Source organism: Pan paniscus, chromosome 10, assembly GCF_029289425.2.
Source record: "Pan paniscus chromosome 10, NHGRI_mPanPan1-v2.0_pri, whole genome shotgun sequence".
Classification (NCBI taxonomy): domain Eukaryota; kingdom Metazoa; phylum Chordata; class Mammalia; order Primates; family Hominidae; genus Pan; species Pan paniscus.
In genome coordinates this window covers 97,458,032-97,476,052 of record NC_073259.2, presented here as the reverse complement: position 1 = coordinate 97,476,052, position 18,021 = coordinate 97,458,032, and the positions used below count along the sequence as shown (strand labels likewise).

General features: G+C 40.5%; 2 protein-coding genes across 21 annotated transcripts in view; one reads left to right on the top strand and one right to left on the bottom strand.

Moving 5' to 3' along the window:
- LOC112441402 (uncharacterized) overlaps nt 1–18,021 on the bottom strand; it is a 133,250-nt gene that overhangs the window by 36,945 nt on the left and 78,284 nt on the right. For 5 of the 10 annotated variants that reach the window (XR_008620451.2, XR_008620450.2, XR_004665778.2 and 2 more), the window contains one exon: nt 8,940–9,103. The exons of 4 other annotated variants lie outside the window; for them this stretch is intronic. The gene's annotated coding sequence lies outside the window, so the exon portion shown is untranslated. Of the gene's footprint in view, nt 1–8,939; nt 9,104–9,127; nt 16,800–18,021 lie in introns of those variants that run through there. One more of the 10 variants, XR_004665781.3, reaches the window with a different exon arrangement.
- Nucleotides 1–18,021, top strand: part of POC1B (POC1 centriolar protein B) — a 125,016-nt gene that overhangs the window by 76,783 nt on the left and 30,212 nt on the right. Inside the window, exon 11 of one of the 11 annotated variants that reach the window (XR_010108854.1) lies at nt 660–772. The exons of 9 other annotated variants lie outside the window; for them this stretch is intronic. The gene's annotated coding sequence lies outside the window, so the exon portion shown is untranslated. Of the gene's footprint in view, nt 1–659; nt 773–18,021 lie in introns of those variants that run through there. One more of the 11 variants, XR_004665771.3, reaches the window with a different exon arrangement.

Below are 18,021 nucleotides of genomic sequence, written 5' to 3'. Positions count from 1 at the left end.
TACTTATCCATATGAATTTTAAAATTATTCTGTTTCAAAAAACCATCCCATTGGAATGTCGATTGCCATTGCACTAGATTTATAAAATAATTTGAGAATTGCCAACTTGCCAATTTGAGTGGCTTGTCTAGGAATGTAGTATATTTAGGGAATTGTTTCCCCTTTTTTCTTTCATTTATTTATTGTTTAATTGACAGATAAAATTGTATGTATTTCTTATGTATAACATGATGTTTTAAAGTATATATACATGTGGAATGGTTAAATGTAACTAATTTACAAATGTGTTACCTCAGTGTTTCAGTAAATCAATTTAGGAGCATTCTCATTTACATGCCTGTGGTTCCCATAAAAATAGCCACCATTTTTCACATACTACTAAACATTTTACTACTAAGCATGCATGTAGATTCTCACATTGCACAAATTAGCCTTAAAGGGGTAAGGTAACTTCCTCACAGACACACAGCAAGGAAATGATGGGGGCAAGCAAGGCTCCGATTAAACAACCTCAGAGGACAGACTGAACACCAGCACCAACCTGCCTTCCAGATATTTAGACACACAGATCAGATGCCTTGCCACTTTGAATCCTGGTTTTAGCTTCCTTGTGGTCAGTATGATTTAACTTAAGTAAATGTTTTTTCACCATAATATAGTAGCCAAGGAGACCTGATGTATATCTCTGGTTGTGGGGAAAAAAACGGAAAGTACTGAGGACCTCCAGTTTGGGAGCAGGTGGAGAAATAGGCCCTCGAGTCAACCAATGCTTGTAAGTAACTGGTTGTGAAGGCTACTTTGGGAATTTAAGCATTGCCTATTCCTACTTGCCAAGTACGTAAATCCTTGGCACACACCAGACTTCATCACACACAAGTCCTTAACTTAGTGTTAGAATGCTCATCAGGAAGAATTGTGTTTAAGACACACTTGTCTCTTACTGTTTATCCAGAAGGTGTGCCATATGGCATGCTCATCATAGGTTGTTCAAGCCTAATTGTGTGGATATAGCTTCCTGATATGAATAATTATTTGATCTGTCATGTCTTTAAATCTCTTTCATGATGATGTAATGGCTTTACCTCCCTTGGCAGGGCTTTGTTACTATTCACTGATTGCTCTCCCCAGGTTCTCACTTCTGCCCTGTCACTAATTTTCAGTTTTTGTCTGTCTGTTGAGAAAGGATATTCTCAGCAGTAGGAACTGTGTATGCAGAAATTTCCTGTGATGGTGTTATTGCCGTTCTGGTGTGTGCAGGTATTATTTTATTTTGGAACAGATGAGAACATCAGTTTTTATCAAATTTAGTTAGGGTGATTTTTATAAAGTGAATCCTATTTTAAATTGGCCTTTTGTTGCTGTTGTTTGGTTGGCTGGTTGGGTTTTGTTTGTTTTGTTTTTTTTTTAAATGGAGATGAGGTCTCGCCATGTTGTCCAGGTCTGTCTTGAACTCCTGAGTTCAAGCCATCCTCCAGCTTCAGCCTCCCAAAGGACTGAGATTACAGGCATGAACCACCATGCCCATCCTGACTTTTATTTTTAAACACAGCTATGCTTTCCTGGTAAATATCCTCAGTTAGTTGGGTTGGAAATCTTGGGGGCAAGGCTCAAAAGAAAGCCCAAGTCCATGATACAAACTGTGTGGCTGTAGGCAGAATCCAGGCTATGTCTTCCAGTTTCTCTCTCTCTCTCTCTCTTAGTGTTCCTCAGGTCATGCGTTATCTATAGTTCCAGGAGGTCCAGTCGCTCCATGTTCAGGGCTCCTCAGACTCAGTTTGCCTCTCTTGGACTGATTATATCATAGAGCTGTATGTGTTACAGTATTAACACCTTGTCCCCATAGGTGGAACTTTCATAGGAATTTTGCTATTTACTTGGACACTTCTGCTTGAAGCTTTAGGTTCAGTAAAATGAATTTGTGCCATACTTGGTCCATTCTCAAAGGTTGATAATATATAAAATAAATTTATTTTAAATGACATCTAGCATCAGGTAAAGTACCATGCTGAGTAAATATTATTCTTAATTCAGAACTATGCATTCCAGGGATAGCAATTTAATGAAGTTTCAAGATGATAAATATTTAAAATAATTCCTTATTTTAAATAGAACTGGAAATGCATCATTAAGCTGAAGCAAAAACAATTGTATGCTTTGGAAAATCAGTTGAAATTTGAAGAATTTGACTAAGAAATATGCTCTCTCAGATTTGTACTTTTAGAAAATTTTGTGTACTTTTTGTGCAGTTCCGTACACAGTAAAATTACTGAAAAAATTCAAGATATGTACACTTTTAGAAATTACTTTGTTCTTTCCTTTTCTAGAAATCACTTACATATTTCAATGTTCCGTGAATTATATATATAATAAACATATGACTGTCTTACATTTTGGGCACTGTGTATCAAAAGATCACATGAGAAACTTCAAACATGTCATATTATTATTTTTTTAAGTTACCATTTTTTAAATTTAGTATATTGATAAGTTTACCAAATAGTTATAATTGAGAAAAATAATTTTGATTTTAAAATAAACTATTGATCACCTTAAATGTATTGAAAACTTTTGATTTAGAGAGCAGCAGTTTTCTCTAAGACATTTTATTATTAATATTTAGTTAAGTGTTAAGATCTATTCATTTATCCTACAAAGTGCTATGACTATTTTTATGTATTTATTCATCAAGGAAAATGACAGTCACGGAGTTTATATCCCAAACTATGAGTATGTTTGTGAATATGTTTTGTTTATTTTTACTTTTTGCCTTGGTACCCTTTCCAGGCACTTCTCCCGGCAACAGTGGCATTGCTTCTGCCTGTCATATGTTTTTTGCAATTGAGCTCTTCCATTATGTTTCCCTATAACAACCTATTTCATGCACATGTTCTAGCTGTTTCATCCAGCAATTAATTTATATAATCTTTCCTATAGGTTTTTAGTCAAAATGTTTTTTTTTTTAATTACACTTTAAGTTTGTTACATATGTATACATGTGCCATGTTGGTGTGCTGCACCCATTAACTCGTCATTTACATTAGGTATATCTCCTAATGCTATCCCTCCCCACTTCCCAATCCCACGACAAGCTCCAGTGTGTGATGTTCCCCACCCTGTGTCCAAGTATTCTCATTGTTCAGTTCCCACCTATGAGTGAGAACATGCGGTGTTTGGTTTTCTGTCCTTGGGGTAGTTTGCTGAGAATGATGGTTTCCACCTTCATCCACGTCCCTAAAAAGGACATGAACTCATCCTTTTTATGGCTGCATAGTATTCCATAGTGTATATGTGCCACATTTTCTTAATCCAGTCTATTGTTGTTGGACATTTGGGTTGGTTCCAAGTCTTTGTATTGTGAATAGTGCCGCAATAAACATATGTGTGCATGTGTATTTATAGCAGCACAATTTATAGTCCTTTGGGTATATATCCAGTAATGAGATGGCTGGGTCAAATGGTATTTCTAGTTCTAGATCCTTGAGGAATCGCCACACTGTCTTCCACAATGGTTGAACTAGTTTACAGTCCCACCAACAGTGTAAAAGTGTTCCTATTTCTCCACATCCTCTCCAGCACCTGTTGTGTCCTGACTTTTTAATGATTGCCATTCTAACTGGTGTGAGATGGTATCTCATTGTGGTTTTGATTTCCATTTCTCTGACAGCCAGTGATGATGAGCATTTTTTCATGTGTCTGTTGGCTGCATAAATGTCTTCTTTTGAGAAATGTCTGTTTATATCCTTTGCCCATTTTTTGATTGGGTTGTTTTTTTCTTGTAAATTTGTTTAAGTTCTTTGTAGATTCTGGATATTAGCCGTTTCTCAGATGGGTAGATTGCAAAAATTTTCTCCCATTCTTTAGGTTGCCTGTTCACTCTGATGGTAGTTTCTTTTGCTGTGCAGAAGCTTTTTAGTTTAATTAGATCCCATCTGTCAATTTTGGCTTTTGTTGCCATTGCTTTTGGTGTTTTAGACATGAAGTCCTTGCCCATGCCTATGTCCTGACTGGTATTGCCTAGGTTTTCTTCTAGGGTTTTTATGGTTTTAGGTGTAACATTTAAGTCTTTAATCCATCTTGAATTAATTTTTGTATAAGGTGTAAGGAAGGGATCCAGTTTCAGCTTTCTACATATGGCTAGCCAGTTTTCCCAGCACCATTTATTAAATAGGGAATCCTTTCCCCATTTCTTGTTTTTGTCAGGTTTATCAAAGATCAGATGGTGGTAGATGTGTGGTAGTATCTCTGAGGGCTCTGTTCTGTTCCATTGGTCTATATCTTCATTTTGGTACCAGTACCATGCTGTTTTGGTTCCTGTACCCTTGTAGTATAGTTTGAAGTCAGGTAGCATGATGCCTCCAGCTTTGTTCTTTTGGCTTAGGATTGTCTTGGCAATGTGAGCTCTTTTTTGGTTCCATATGAACTTTAAAGTATTTTCTTCCAATTCTGTGAAGAAAGTCATTAGTAGCTTGATAGGAATGGCATTGAATCTATAAATTACCTTGGGCAGTATGGCCATTTTCACAATATTGATTCTTCCTATCTGTGAGCATGGAATGTTCTTCCATTTATTTGTGTCCTCTTTTATTTTGTTGAGCAGTGGTTCCTAGTTCTCCTTGAAGAGGTCCTTCACATCCCTTGTAAGTTGGATTCCTAGGTATTTTATTCTCTTTGAAGCAATTGTGAATGGGAATTCACTCATGATTTGGCTCTCTGTTTGTCTGCTATTGGTATATAGGAATGCTTGTGATTTTTGCACATTGATTTTGTATCCTGAGACTTTGCTGAAGTTGCTTATCAGCTTAAGGAGATTTTGGGCTGAGACGATGGGGTTTTCTAAATATACAATCATGTCATCTGCAAACAGGGACAATTTGACTTCCTCTTTTCCTAATTGAATACCCTTTATTTCTTTCTCCTGCCTGATTGACCTGGCCAGAACTTCCAACACTATGTTCAATTGGAGTGGTGAGAGAGGGCATCCCTGTCTTGTGCCAGTTTTCAAAGGGAATGCTTTCAGTTTTTGCCCATTCAGTATGATATTGGCTGTGGGTTTGTCATAAATAGCTCTTATTATTTTGAGATATGTCCCATCAATACCTAGTTTATTGAGAGTTTTTAGCAGGAAGGGCTGTTGAATTTTGTTGAAGGCCTTTTCTGCATCTATTGAGATAATTGTGTGGTTTTTGTCTTTGGTTCTGTTTATATGCTGGATTACGTTTATTGATTTGCATATGTTGAACCAGCCTTCCATCTGAGGGATGAAGCCAACTTGATCGTGGTGGATAAGCTTTTTGATGTGTTGCTGGATTCAGTTTGCCAGTATTTTATTGAGGATTTTTGCATCGCTGTTCATCAGGGATATTGGTCTAAAATTTTCTTTTTTTGTTGTGTCTCTGCCAGGCTTTGGTATCAGGATGATGCTGGCCTCATAAAATGAGTTAGGGAGGATTCCCTCATTTTCTGTTGATTGGAATAGTTTCAGAAGGAATGGTACCAGCTCCTTTTTGTACCTCTGGTAGAATTCGGCTGTGAAACCATTCTGGTCCTGGACTTTTTTTGGTTGGTAGGCTCTTAATTATTGCCTCAGTTTCAGAGCCTGTTATTGGTCTATTCAGGGGTTCAACTTCTTCCTAGTTTAGTCTTGGGAGGATGTATGTGTCCAGGAATTTATCCATTTCTTCTAGATTTTCTAGTTTCTTTGCATAGAGGTGTTTATGTTATTTTCTGATGGTAGTTTGTATTTCTGTGGGATTGGTGGTGATATCCCCTTTGTCATTTTTTATTGCATCTATTTGATTCTTCTCTCTTTTCTTCTTTATTAGTCTTGCTAGTGGTCTATCAATTTTGTTGATCTTTTCAAAAAACCAGCTCCTGGATTCATTGATTTTTTGAAGGGTATTTTGTGTCTCTATCTCCTTCAGTTCTGCTCTGATCTTAGTTATTTCTTGCCTTCTGCTAGCTTTTGAATGTGTTTGCTCTTGCTTTTCTAGTTCTTTTAATTGTGATGTTCGGGTGTCAATTTTAGATCTTTCCTGCTTTCTCTTGTGGGCATTTAGTGCTATAAATTTCCCTCTACACACTGCTTTGAATGTGTTCCAGAGATTCTGGTGTGTTGTGTCTTTGTTCTCATTGGTTTCAAAGAACATCTTTATTTCTGCCTTCATTTTGTTATGTACCCAGTAGTCATTCAGGAGCAGGTTGTTCAGTTTCCATGTAGTTGAGCGGTTTTGAGTGAGTTTCTTAATCCTGAGTTCTAGTTTGATTGCATTGTGGTCTGAGAGACAGTTTGTTATCATTTCTGTTCTTTTACATTTGCTGAGGTGTGCTTTACTTCCAACTATGTGGTTAATTTTGGAATAAGTGCAATGTGGTGCTGAGAAAAAATGTATATTCTGTTGATTTGGGGTGGAGAGTTCTATAGATGTCCATTAGGTCCACTTGGTGCAGAGCTGAGTTCAATTCCTGGATATCCTTGTTAACTTTCTGTCTTTTTGAACTGTCTAATGTTGACAGTGGGGTGTTACTGTCTCCCATTATTATTGTGTGGGAATCTAAGTCTCTTTGTAAGTCTCTAAGGACTTGCTTTATGAATCTGGGTGCTCCTGTATTGGGTGCATATATATTTAGGATAGTTAACTCTTCTTGTTGAATTGATCCCTTTACCATTATGTAATGGCCTTCTTTGTCTCTTTTGATCTTTGTTGGTTTAAAGTCTGTTTTATCAGAGACTAAGGTTGCAACCCCTGCTTTTTTTTGTTTTCCATTTTCTTGGTAGATCTTCCTCCATCTCTTTATTTTGAGCCTATTGTGTCTCTGCACATGAGATGGGTCTCCTGAATACAGCACACTGATGGGTCTTGACTCTTTATCCAATTTGCCAGTCTGTGTCTTTTAATTGGAGCATTTAGCCCATTTACATTGAAGGTTAATATTGTTATGTGTGAATTTGATCCTGTCATTATGATGTTAGCTGGTTATTTTGCTCGTTAGTTGATGCAGTTCCTTCCTAGCATCAATGGTCTTTACAATTTGGCATGTTTTTGCAGTGGCTGGTACCGGTTGTTCCTTTCCATGTTTAGTGCTTCCTTCAGGAGCTCTTGTAAGGCAGGCCTGGTGGTGACAAAATCTCTCAGCATTGCTTGTCTGTAAAGGATTTTATTTTTCCTTCACTTATGAAGCTTAGTTTGGCTGGATATGAAATTCTGGGTTGAAAATTCTTTTCTTTAAAAATGTTGAATATTGCCCCCACTCCCTTCTGGCTTGTAGAGTTTCTGCCGAGAGATCTGCTGTTAGTCTGATGGGCTTCCCTTTGTGGGTAACCTGACCTTTCTCTCTGGCTGCCCTTAACATTTTTTCCTTCATTTCAACTTTGGTGAATCTGACAATTATGTATCTTGGAGTTGTTCTTCTTAAGGAGTATCTTTGTGGCGTTCTCTGTATTTCCTGAATTTGAATGTTGGCCTGCCTTGCTAGGTTGGGGAAGTTCTCCTGGATAATATCCTGCAGAGTGTTTTCCAACTTGGTTCCATTCTCCCCATCACTTTCCGGTACACCAGTCAGACGTAGATTTGGTCTTTTCACATAGTCCCGTATTTCTTGGAGGCTTTGTTCATTTCTGTTTACTCTTTTTTCTCTAAACTTCTCGCTTCATTTCATTCATTTGATCTTCATCACTGATACCCTTTCTTCCACTTGATTGAATCAGCTGCTGAAGCTTGTGCGTGCGTCATATGGTTCTCGTGCCGTGGTTTTCAGCTCTATCAGGTCATAAACGCTGTTTATTCTAGTTAGCCATTCGTCTAATCTTTTTTCAAGGTTTTTAACTTCTTTGCGATGGGTTCGAACATCTTTCTTTAGCTCAGAGAAGTTTGTTATTACCGATCGTCTGAAGCCTTCTTCTCTCAACTTGTCAAAGTCATTCTCCATCCAGCTTTGTTCCATTGCTGGCGAGGAGCTGCGTTCCTTTGGAGGAGAAGAGGCACTCTGATTTTTAGAATTTTCAGCTTTTCTGCTCTGGCTTCTCCCCATCTTTGTGGTTTTATCTACCTTTGGTCTTTGATGATGGTGACGTACACATGGGGTTTTGGTGTGGATGTCCTTTCTGTTTGTTAGGTTTGCTTCTAACAGTCAGGACCCTCAGCTGCAGGTCTGTTGGAGTTTGCTGGAGGTCCACTCCCGATCCTGTTTGCCTGGGTATCACCAGCAGAGGCTTCAGAACAGCAAATATTGCAGAACAGCAAATGTTGCTCCCTGATCCTTCCTCTGGAAGCTTCGTCTCAGAGGGGGACCCAGCCGTATGAGGTGTCAGTCAGCCCCTACTGGGAGGTACCTCCCAGTTAGGCTACTCGGGGGTCAGGGACCCACTTGAGGAGGCAATCTGTCTGTTCTCAGATCTCAAACTCTGTGCTGGGAAAACCACTACTTCTTCAAAGCTGTCAGACAGGGACGTTTAAGTCTGCAGAAGTTTCTGCTGCCTTTTGTTCAGCTATGCCCTGCCCCCAGAGGTGAAGTCTACAGAGGTGGGCAGGCCTCCTTGAGCTGTGGTGGGTTCCACCCTGTTGGAGCTTCCTGGCAACTTTGTTTATCTACTCAAGCCTCAGCAATGGCAGACGCCCCTCCCCCACCCTCGCTGCTGCCTTGCAGTTCGATCTCAGACTGCTGTGCTAGCAGAGAGCAAGGCTCCATGGGCGTGGGACCCTCCAAGCCAGGTGCAGGATATAATCTCCTGGTGTGCTGTTTGCTAAGACCATTGGAAAAGCACAGTATTAGGGTGGGAGTGTCCTGATTTTCCAGGTATCATCTGTCATGGCTTCCCTTGGCTAGGAAAGGGAATTCCCCGACCCCATCGCCTGGGTGAGGCGATGCCCCGCCCTGCTTCGGCTCATGCTCAGTGGGCTGCACCCACTGTCCGACAAGCCCCAGTGAAATGAACCCAGTACCTCAGTTGGAAATTCAGAAGTCACCCGTCTTCTGCGTCGCTCACGCTGGGAGCTGTAGACTGGAGCTGTTCCTATTTGGCCATCTTGGAACCTACTGTCCTCTAATTCTGTATTTTTAGTAGAGATGGGGTTTCTCCATATTGGTCAGGCTGAAAATTTTTTTCCTAAGTGTAAGGAGAAATGAATTTTAAGAGAATTTAAGCTGTTTTTTCTTAATGGGAAAAAAGTGAAAATGTACTAAAAATTTGTCTCTTTTCTTCCTACCTTCATCCTTCCCCCAGCCATTCCTCACACCAAGGTGGGATATTTTGATCTGACCACGGTAACTAGGACTTCCCTGTTTTCCTCAGAATTTTATGTACCTGGCATAAGAGAATTTGGTGCAGTGGTAGATACGTGGAGACTGGGGCCAACTAGCTTGTTAGAGTAGAAAGCCCAGTGCATGTAGAATCAATTACTCTTCTGTCCATATCTCTGCAGACCCCAAATGAGTGGCCGAAACAGAAAATTTTTCAGTGTGCTAACCAAAGATGAGCTGGATTTCCATGGGAGCTGAATTTAGGGTAGTGCATCTTGTGGTGTTAGCATCATGAAGAGAAATGACTCAGCTTAAGTCACGTTCAATGGACATTGTTCATTCATTTCACAAAAATGAACATGTCAGACACTAGGTAGGAGCTGGGGATGGGGGATGCGTGTGGGTTATAACGGTAAGCAAAAACTGTGAAAGTATGAATGTTAGTACAGTGAAAGTATGAATTGAAGGCAGTAATGTGTGGGATCAGAGAGAGTTTTCCTGGAAAAGGTATTTGAGCTGAGATCTAAAACCTTGCTACTCAAGGCTGGGCACAGTGGCTCATGCCTGTAATCCCAGCACTTTGCGAGGCTGAGGCAGGTGAATCACCTGAGGTCAGGAGTTCAAGACCAGCCTGGCCAAATGGCAAAACCCCATCTCTACTAAAAATACAAAAAAATTAGCCAGGCATGGTTGTGCATGCATGTAATCCCAGCTACTCAGGAGGCTGAGGCAGGAGAATCACTTGAACCCAGGAGGCAGAGTTGCAGTGAGCCAAGATCATGCCACTTCACTCCAGCCTGGGCAATAGAGTGAGACTCTGTCTCAAAAAATAAATAAATAAAACAAAATAAAATAAAACTTTGCTACTCAAAATATGATTCATGGACAGTGTGCTTAGCATCACCTAAGAGTTTAGTAGAAATCCAGATTCACAGGTCCCACCCCAGACCTACCAAATCAGACCCTGCATTTTAATAAGATCCCCAGGTGATTTGTGTGTGCATTAAAGTTTGAGAAGTGCTGATCTAAAGCCTCAGCAGGAGTTGAAGTGAAAGGTTGGGAGAACTGGAATGTTCTAGGCAGAGGACAGGATATATACAAAGGCTGTGTCTGTGGGGGAGCTTGTGTTACTTTAGGACCTGTAAAAAAAGTCTGGGACCCAGAGATGGAGTGGGGCAAGGTGTTATGTGAGCCAAGCTTAGAGAGGATCACAGGAATCAGGCATGCAGGCGTTTTCATGATTTTGCCATTTGTAGCTTGAAAACAAGCTTCCTGCCAGTTGAAGAGACACATGGAAACCAGTTAAAAGAAAAAGTCAGTAGTCCAGACAAAAACTGAAGGTAGCTGGGATTAGGATCATCTTAGTGGAAATCAAGAGAATGGAATTCGTTTGAGAGATATGTAAGCAGGGGTAAGAAGTGGGTTAGCAAAGATAATCCCTGGGTTTTTAGCTTATACAATGATGTGCCATTCATTGAAGTAGGGGATTTCCTAAGGGGACCAAATTTGCGATTTCAAGTTCCGGTTTGGACATACTGAGTTTGACGTTCCTTTGAAACCTCCAGGAGTACCTATCAGACATGCAGTTGTGTACACATATCTGTAGCTTAAAGGAAAGGTCTAGAGTGGAAAGAAGAATAAGTGAGTATTCTGCATGTATGTGGTAACTGAAGCAGCAACCATAGATACAATTGCCTGAGTAGAAAGTATAGAATTAGAAGAGGGTTTGGGACTATTCCCTGAGGAATTTTAATAAAATGATCTGATGAAAGATGATAAGCCTGCAAATAAGGCAGAGAAGGACTAGTAGGTAACAAGGAAGCCAGAGTATGGTGTCATGGCAGCCAAGGAAGGAGGATAGTTTCAAGAGGACGATAGAATCAGCATTGCCAAAAGTCCAGAGAAAGTTTGAAAAATGTTTGATAATTTGGTGGAGATTATTGCTAACCTTTTGAAGAGCTTTTTGTTTCTTTGTTTGTTTGTTTTTGAGACGGAGTCTCGCTCTTTCACCCAGGCGGGCGTGCAGTGGCGCTATCACGGCTCACTGCAAGCTCCGCCTCCCGGGTTCACGCCATTCTCCTGCCTCAGCCTCCTGAGTAGCTGGGACTACAGGTGCCCGCCACCGCGCCCAGCTAATTTTTTGTATTTTTAGTAGAGACGGGGTTTCACCGTGTTAGCCAGGATGGTCTCGATCTTCTGACCTCGTGATCCGCCCGCCTCGGCCTCCCAAAGTGCTGGGATTACAGGCGTGAGCCACCGCGCCCGGCCTGAAGAGCTTTTTTAATGGAGTAATACAGATGCGAACCAGTATGAAGGGAGTAGAAAAGTGAGTAGAGGGAAGGGTGAGAAAAGGAGTAAGCTATAATAGATTTTTTAATTTTTTTTTTTTTTTTTTTTTTTGAGACGGTTTCTCACTCTGTCGCCCAGGCTGGAGTGCAGTGGCACAATGTCGGCTCACTGCAACCTCCGCCTCCCAGGTTCGAGCAAGCAATTCTCCTGCCTCAGCCTCTGGAGTAGCTGGAACTGCCGGCCACACCAACACTCCCTGCTAATTTTTGTATTTTTAGTCGAGATGGGGTTTCACCATGTTGGCCAGGCTGGTCTCAAACTCCTGACCTCAGGTGATCCACCCGCCTCGGCCTCCCAAAGTGCTGGGGTTACAGGCGTGAGCCACTGCACCTGGCCAATTTTTAAAATCTTATTTAGTAAATTTATTGAGTACCTGTTATATACCAAGCAATGAGAATGTACAAATGAAAGAGCAAGTTCAATAATAATGATATGGGCCTAAATTGCTATGGGGGTAATTAGTGGAGTGTTTAAATAAAGAAACTATATGGTGGGGGTGGGGGGTCAAATATGTACCCGGAGAATTTGAGTGGAAGACAGAAAAGTTACAGATACAGCTTCCCAAAAGTGAGTGATACTTGAGCTGATTCTTTAAAAATTTGCCTGACAATAAGAGGAACGAGGACAGAGCTCGGAAAGTACAAGTCAAGAAGCCCTGAGAGGGGAGTGAATTCAGGAAACCGGACACTTCAGGTTTGCCTCAGCATTGCATGAGGTTGAGGAACAAGAGAAGATGAGGATGGATTGTGAATGATCTCGAATGTGTTTTGAAGGTTTTTGGAGGTATTTGGATTCACCCTAAGAATTGGGGGGACCAGTGAAGGATTTTCAGCCAGGAGAGTGACAAAAGCAAATTTGGATTTTAGAACAGTTACTCTGGAGATGTGAAAAAGGAGGGGTTGGAGGGAGATAAAACTAGAGGCATGGAGGATTAGGAGGCTATTGTAATAGTAATCCAGACATGAGGTGACAACCGTCTGATCGAGTGCTGTAGCATAGGGGATGAAGAAGAGGAGACTGGCTCATGAGGTATTGAAGAGAGTCAATAAGTTCTGTTTACTGATTGTACATGGGAGAAGAGGGAAGAGTCAAGAATATCTCTCAAATTTTTGGCTGCTGGCTGGATAATGGCACTGTTTATTAGGACAGGAAGAGACAGGGGTTGGGTGTGGAGCATCCAGTACAGAAATCTGGATTTGAGAATCTTGACTTGATTGATTCAGACAGTTGGTCCCACAGGGTGACCCGTAAACTGCTGCTCCATAGTATGCGATAATGATTATGATAAAGAGATGATCTACATTAATTGCACCTCATTTATCAAGAGGCATCATTAAAAGAATGCTTATTTCTTTTTTTTGTTTTTTGGGTGTTTTTTTTTTGTTGTTGTTGTTTTTTTGAGATTGAGTCTTGCTCCATCGCCTAGGCTGGAATACAGTATAGCGATCTCGGCTCACTGCAACCTCCGTCTCCCAGGTTCAAGTGATTCTACTGCCTCAGCCTCCCAAATAGCTGGGACTACAGGCACATGCCACCAAGCCCAGCAAATTTTTGTATTTTTAGTAGAGATGGGGTTTTGCCATGTTGGCCAGGCTGGTCTCGAACTTCTGACCTGAGGTCATCCACCCATCTCAGCCTCCCAAAGTGCTGGGATTACAGGCATGAGCCATTGTGCCCAGCAAAGAATGCTTATTTGAATCATGCTGGTTATTTGGTAAATTCTGAGACTGAAATTTTAAATGGATAAAGCCCATCATGTTTAATGGCTATGAAACATAACGGGTTTTGTTTCGTATAAAGTATGTCATAATGTAGTGACATGCTTTAGTGGTATCATGACTTCCTCTTTAAAAACTTCCTGCGGTCGTGCACGGTGTCTTGTGCCTGTAATCCCAGCACTTTGGAAGGCCGAGATGGGTGGATCACAAGGTCAAGAGATCAAGAGATCAAGACCATCCTGGCCAACATGGTGAAACCCCATCTCTACTAAAAATAGAAAAATTAGCTGGGAATGGTGGTGTGCACCTGTAGTCTCAGCTACTCAGGAGGCTGAGGCAAGAGAATCGCTTGAACCTGGGAGGCGGAGGTTGTGGTGAGTCGAGATCGTGCCACTACACTCCAGCCTGGCGACATAGTGAGACTCTGTCTCAAAAAACAAACAAACAAACAAACAAAAAACTTCCTGCTTACTCATCTGTGTGTATGTTCATACACACACATGAATATGCGTGTTTGAGAAAAGATATATTATCATAATTCGTCATCATTCTGATTATAAAGTAAAAGAATCTAGCTCATATTCTCTTTGACTCATGGCATCTATGAAAAGTATTTTTGAATTTTATGGTTAAATTTGAATGTTATTTTTGGTGGGCCATTTTTCCCCATGGTAATTATAGGAAAAAAAAATCTTTCTATATAAACATAGCCATTGTTTTTATTATCTTTGCTTTCTGAGTTTCTTCCACCAGCAAAATAAGAAAGGAGGAAAACACCTACATGATTTTACACGTGAAAATATATGGAGGAAAAATATTTAAACTGCATCATGTTATCATAGAATCTTATTTTTTGTTATTTATAATGAAGGATTTGATACTCTACTCATAAGCAATTTAAGAATGCTATTGTGGCTGGGCACGGTGGTTCACACCTATAGTCCCACCACTTTGGGAAGCCAAGGCAGGTGGATCACGTTAGGTCAGGAGTTTGAGACTAGCCTGACCAATATGGTGAAACCCTGTCTCTACTAAAAATACAAAAACTAGCTGGGTGTGGTGGTGTGCACCTGTAGTCCCAGCTACTCAGGAGGCTGAGACAAGAGAATTTCTTGAACCCAGGAGGCGGAGGTTGCAGTGAGCCGAGATGGCACCACTGCACTCCAGCCTGGGCAACAAAGTGAGACTCCATCTCAAAAAAAAAAAAAAAAGAATGTCATTCTTCCTGGAGATTTTTATGCCACAGTTTTTCAACTGTATCCAGTTATATAATCTTTATCATAGGGTTAAATATTTTTTATTAATTTCATAGATCTAATTGTTTGATGTTAGATTGGCTTCCTATATTATTGTTAGGAAATCATTTTTCATCCAGTAAAACAATGGAACTAGATTTTTAAAATAGATGATAGATCTTTGTCTGCTAAGTTTTTTTTAAAAAAATATTAAATACATTTTTCACTCAGCTGCCTGAAAATGAAAATCTTTTATCCCTTTTAAAACTACATCTGAAAATATCTTATTTTTTTCTTTGGGGTTTGTTGAACAGTGTGAAAGATAACTATAGATCTTTGCCCTATTCACTTAGCATGTTGTATAAAAGATTCTTGTTGAATTTGTTATGGAACAGATAATGAGGATGGATCCCTTACTCTGAATGCCCTTCAAAGTGTAATGGCACAGTTCACAAAAGAAGTAATGGCTACTTATTTTCCCTTTTGAGTTTGCAGGAAATTTTATGCAGAAAGTTGGTGTTATGTTCATTTGGAGTTTCATTAATTAAGATCCATCTGGTGCAGTGCACTTTTAGATCAGCATACAGCATTAGGAAGTAGATCCTCCTTTGAGGAATTGATGGTTTGTGTTTTCTTAATCATATAAGAAGTGAAACATAGAAGGAAATTTTTGTACAGATTCCATTTGTCCTAGCTGTATACTACCCATTAATGGCTTCAAAATTAATAGGTTTCTCTAGAGATTATAATAAAGATTAAAGACAAAGACAGACAGTAGACTTGTAGCCTCAGCTGTCTTTTCCGAGGTGACTGAATTAATCATTTGGATATTTCAGTTGATAGCTACATGGTATATTTTTCAAGTCTTCTGATAAAAATGCAATTTTCAATTTGCTCTCAAGAAGAAAAAGCAAAGTCCTCTATAAAATCTTATCCCCAAAGCTGAAGGCTCTTTCTTTGAGAAAAAGATGTATGTTTTCTCCTGAGGGACAAACAAGTCTTAATTCAGCAAATTTAGTTTGGAGGACAAAATTTCACATGACATTTTTTGATTATATCCTAGTCATACTTTTAAGTCAATCAGACTTGATCAGATGAGTATGTTCCTACAAGGATACATAATCCACTGTTCAGAAGACAGAAAATTGTCATTTTTTCATTCAGGATCAACAGCCTATGTTTTCAAGAATGTTAAGAATTGAAAATGAATTCTTTGTTGTGGTCCTGTGACAGCCCCATCTGGGTGAGTCTACAGTTCCTTTTTCTGTTTCCCTAATGGATCCATCCACTCCTTAGTCAACATTGGCTTTTGATCTTAAGAAACGAACCAAATTTAGAGCAAAACTCTGAGTCACTTCTGAAAGGCAGCCATCCTCTTTGTCAAGATTCTCAGATGAACTCTGTGACTATCCGAGTCCTTTGTGCTGATGGCAAACTTAGTGTAAAGCCTCCCACTCTTTGGCCAACACTCTTCTAGTCCTCCCATTTTGGTAATTCGTCAGCCCCAGAAAGGTGTCCATCCAGCAAGCCTGCCTGCTCCCTGTGTCTGGGCCTCCTTCACCCAACTTACATTCTGTGGTCCATCATTACATCCATGGTCTTGTCCCTTTCTCCCTCTGTTATCCTCACCTAGAAAAATGCCAACCTGGGTTAAATCTGTTTCTCTGGCTCCTTCACGCCTACACCCAAGGGGCTGGATTTGACTAGACAGCCATCTTGGCTCGTCTCACCATAAATTTATTTACACAAAGCTCCATGGGCACTCAGCCACTGTCTATCCAGCCCATTTATCGAGTAGTTATCCCCTCACTCTCCTGTGTCATCAGTGCTCTCTTTATGCTTGCTCTTTCTATCAGCACACATTTGTGATATATTTCTCATCTTCATAAATGAAAACCTCATTTGGCGCCTCATCCCTTTCCAGCTCCTGTCTCATTGCTCTTCTCCCATTTATAGCAAAAGTCTTCTAAAAAAAAAAAGAGTTGCTTAGATTCACTGTCTTTATTTCTTCACTTTGCATTCTTCTGAGTGCTATCCAATCAAGCATTCATCCCCACTCTTCCATTCATGTCAGGGTCCGAAGGACTCATCTCGGTCCACCTGTGTGTGGCACTTGATCCTGGTGATCACTGTTTCCTCCTGGAAGCTCTTTCCTCACTTGACTTCTGGGCCAGTAGTCTTCAACCTCAAGGGCCACCAGTCACCTTTCCTGCTCCTGCCTTCTAAAGTCTCTGCAACTCTTCTCTTGTTTGGCTCCTTCCTAGTGATCATAGACCCATGGATAAAAAGATCTACGTGCCAGTAACTCCCAAATTTATATTTCTAGACCCAGCTTCTCCACAGAAATCTAGAATCATATATTTCCAATTGTATTAATGACTGTTCCCCTTGAAAGTCTAATAGGCCTCTCAAACATAACACGTCCAAAATTTATTCTTTACCACTTCTCCATAAAATTTGCATCAGCATAGCTACATCATAACACAGCACATTGCTTAGCTTTATTTTTCTTCCTAACCCTTGTCACCTAGCATTACATCACATATCTACATATTTACTTTTCTCCTTCACCCACTAGAGTATAACCATGATAGCAGGGCCTCTTTATTCACTCCTTGAGGTAGGCAGAACAACCATTCCTCTCAAAAATATTTATGTCTTCATCCCCAGAATCTATGAAAATGTTTCCTTACATGGCAAAGAGGGCTTTGCAAATGTGATTAAGTTAAGGCTTTTTTTTTTTTTTAAGAAACAGAGTCTCGCTCTGTTGCCCAGGCTGGAAGTACAGTGGCTCGATCTCGGCTCACTGCAACCTCCACCTCCCAGGTTCAAGTGATTGTCCTGCCTCAGCCTCCTGAGTGGCTGGGACTACGGGTGCATGCCGCAACACCTGGCTAATTTCTTTTGTATTTTAGAAGAGACAGGGTTTCACCGTGTTGCCCAGGCTGGTCTCAAACTCTTGAGCTCAGGCAATCCGCCCACCTCGGCCTCCCAAAGTGCTAGGATTACAGGCGTGAGCCACCATGCCCGGCCAAGTTAAGGCTCTTGAGATGGGGAGGTTATCCTGGATCATCTGACCGGGCCCCATATAATCACAAGGGTCCTTATACGGAAAGAGGGATTCATGAGAATTAGAGAAGATATAACAATTAAAGCAGTTATTGGAGTGATGCAGCCATGGGCTAAGGAATGTGGACAGCCTCTAGAAGCTGGAAAGGCAAGGAATGGATTCTCTCCTAGAGCCTTCAGAAGGAATGCAGCTTACTGACACCTTGTTTTTAGCCCCGTTAATCCTGTTTTGGACTTGCAATCTCCAAAACTATAAGATAATAAATCTATGTTGTTTTAAACCACTAAGTTTGTGGTAATTTGTTACAGCAGCCGTAGGAAATGAACACAGTCCTGTATCTCTGGCACCTGGAATTTTGCCTGGCACATAGGTGCTAAATAAAATAATTTTGCTTGAACAAATGGCATATATT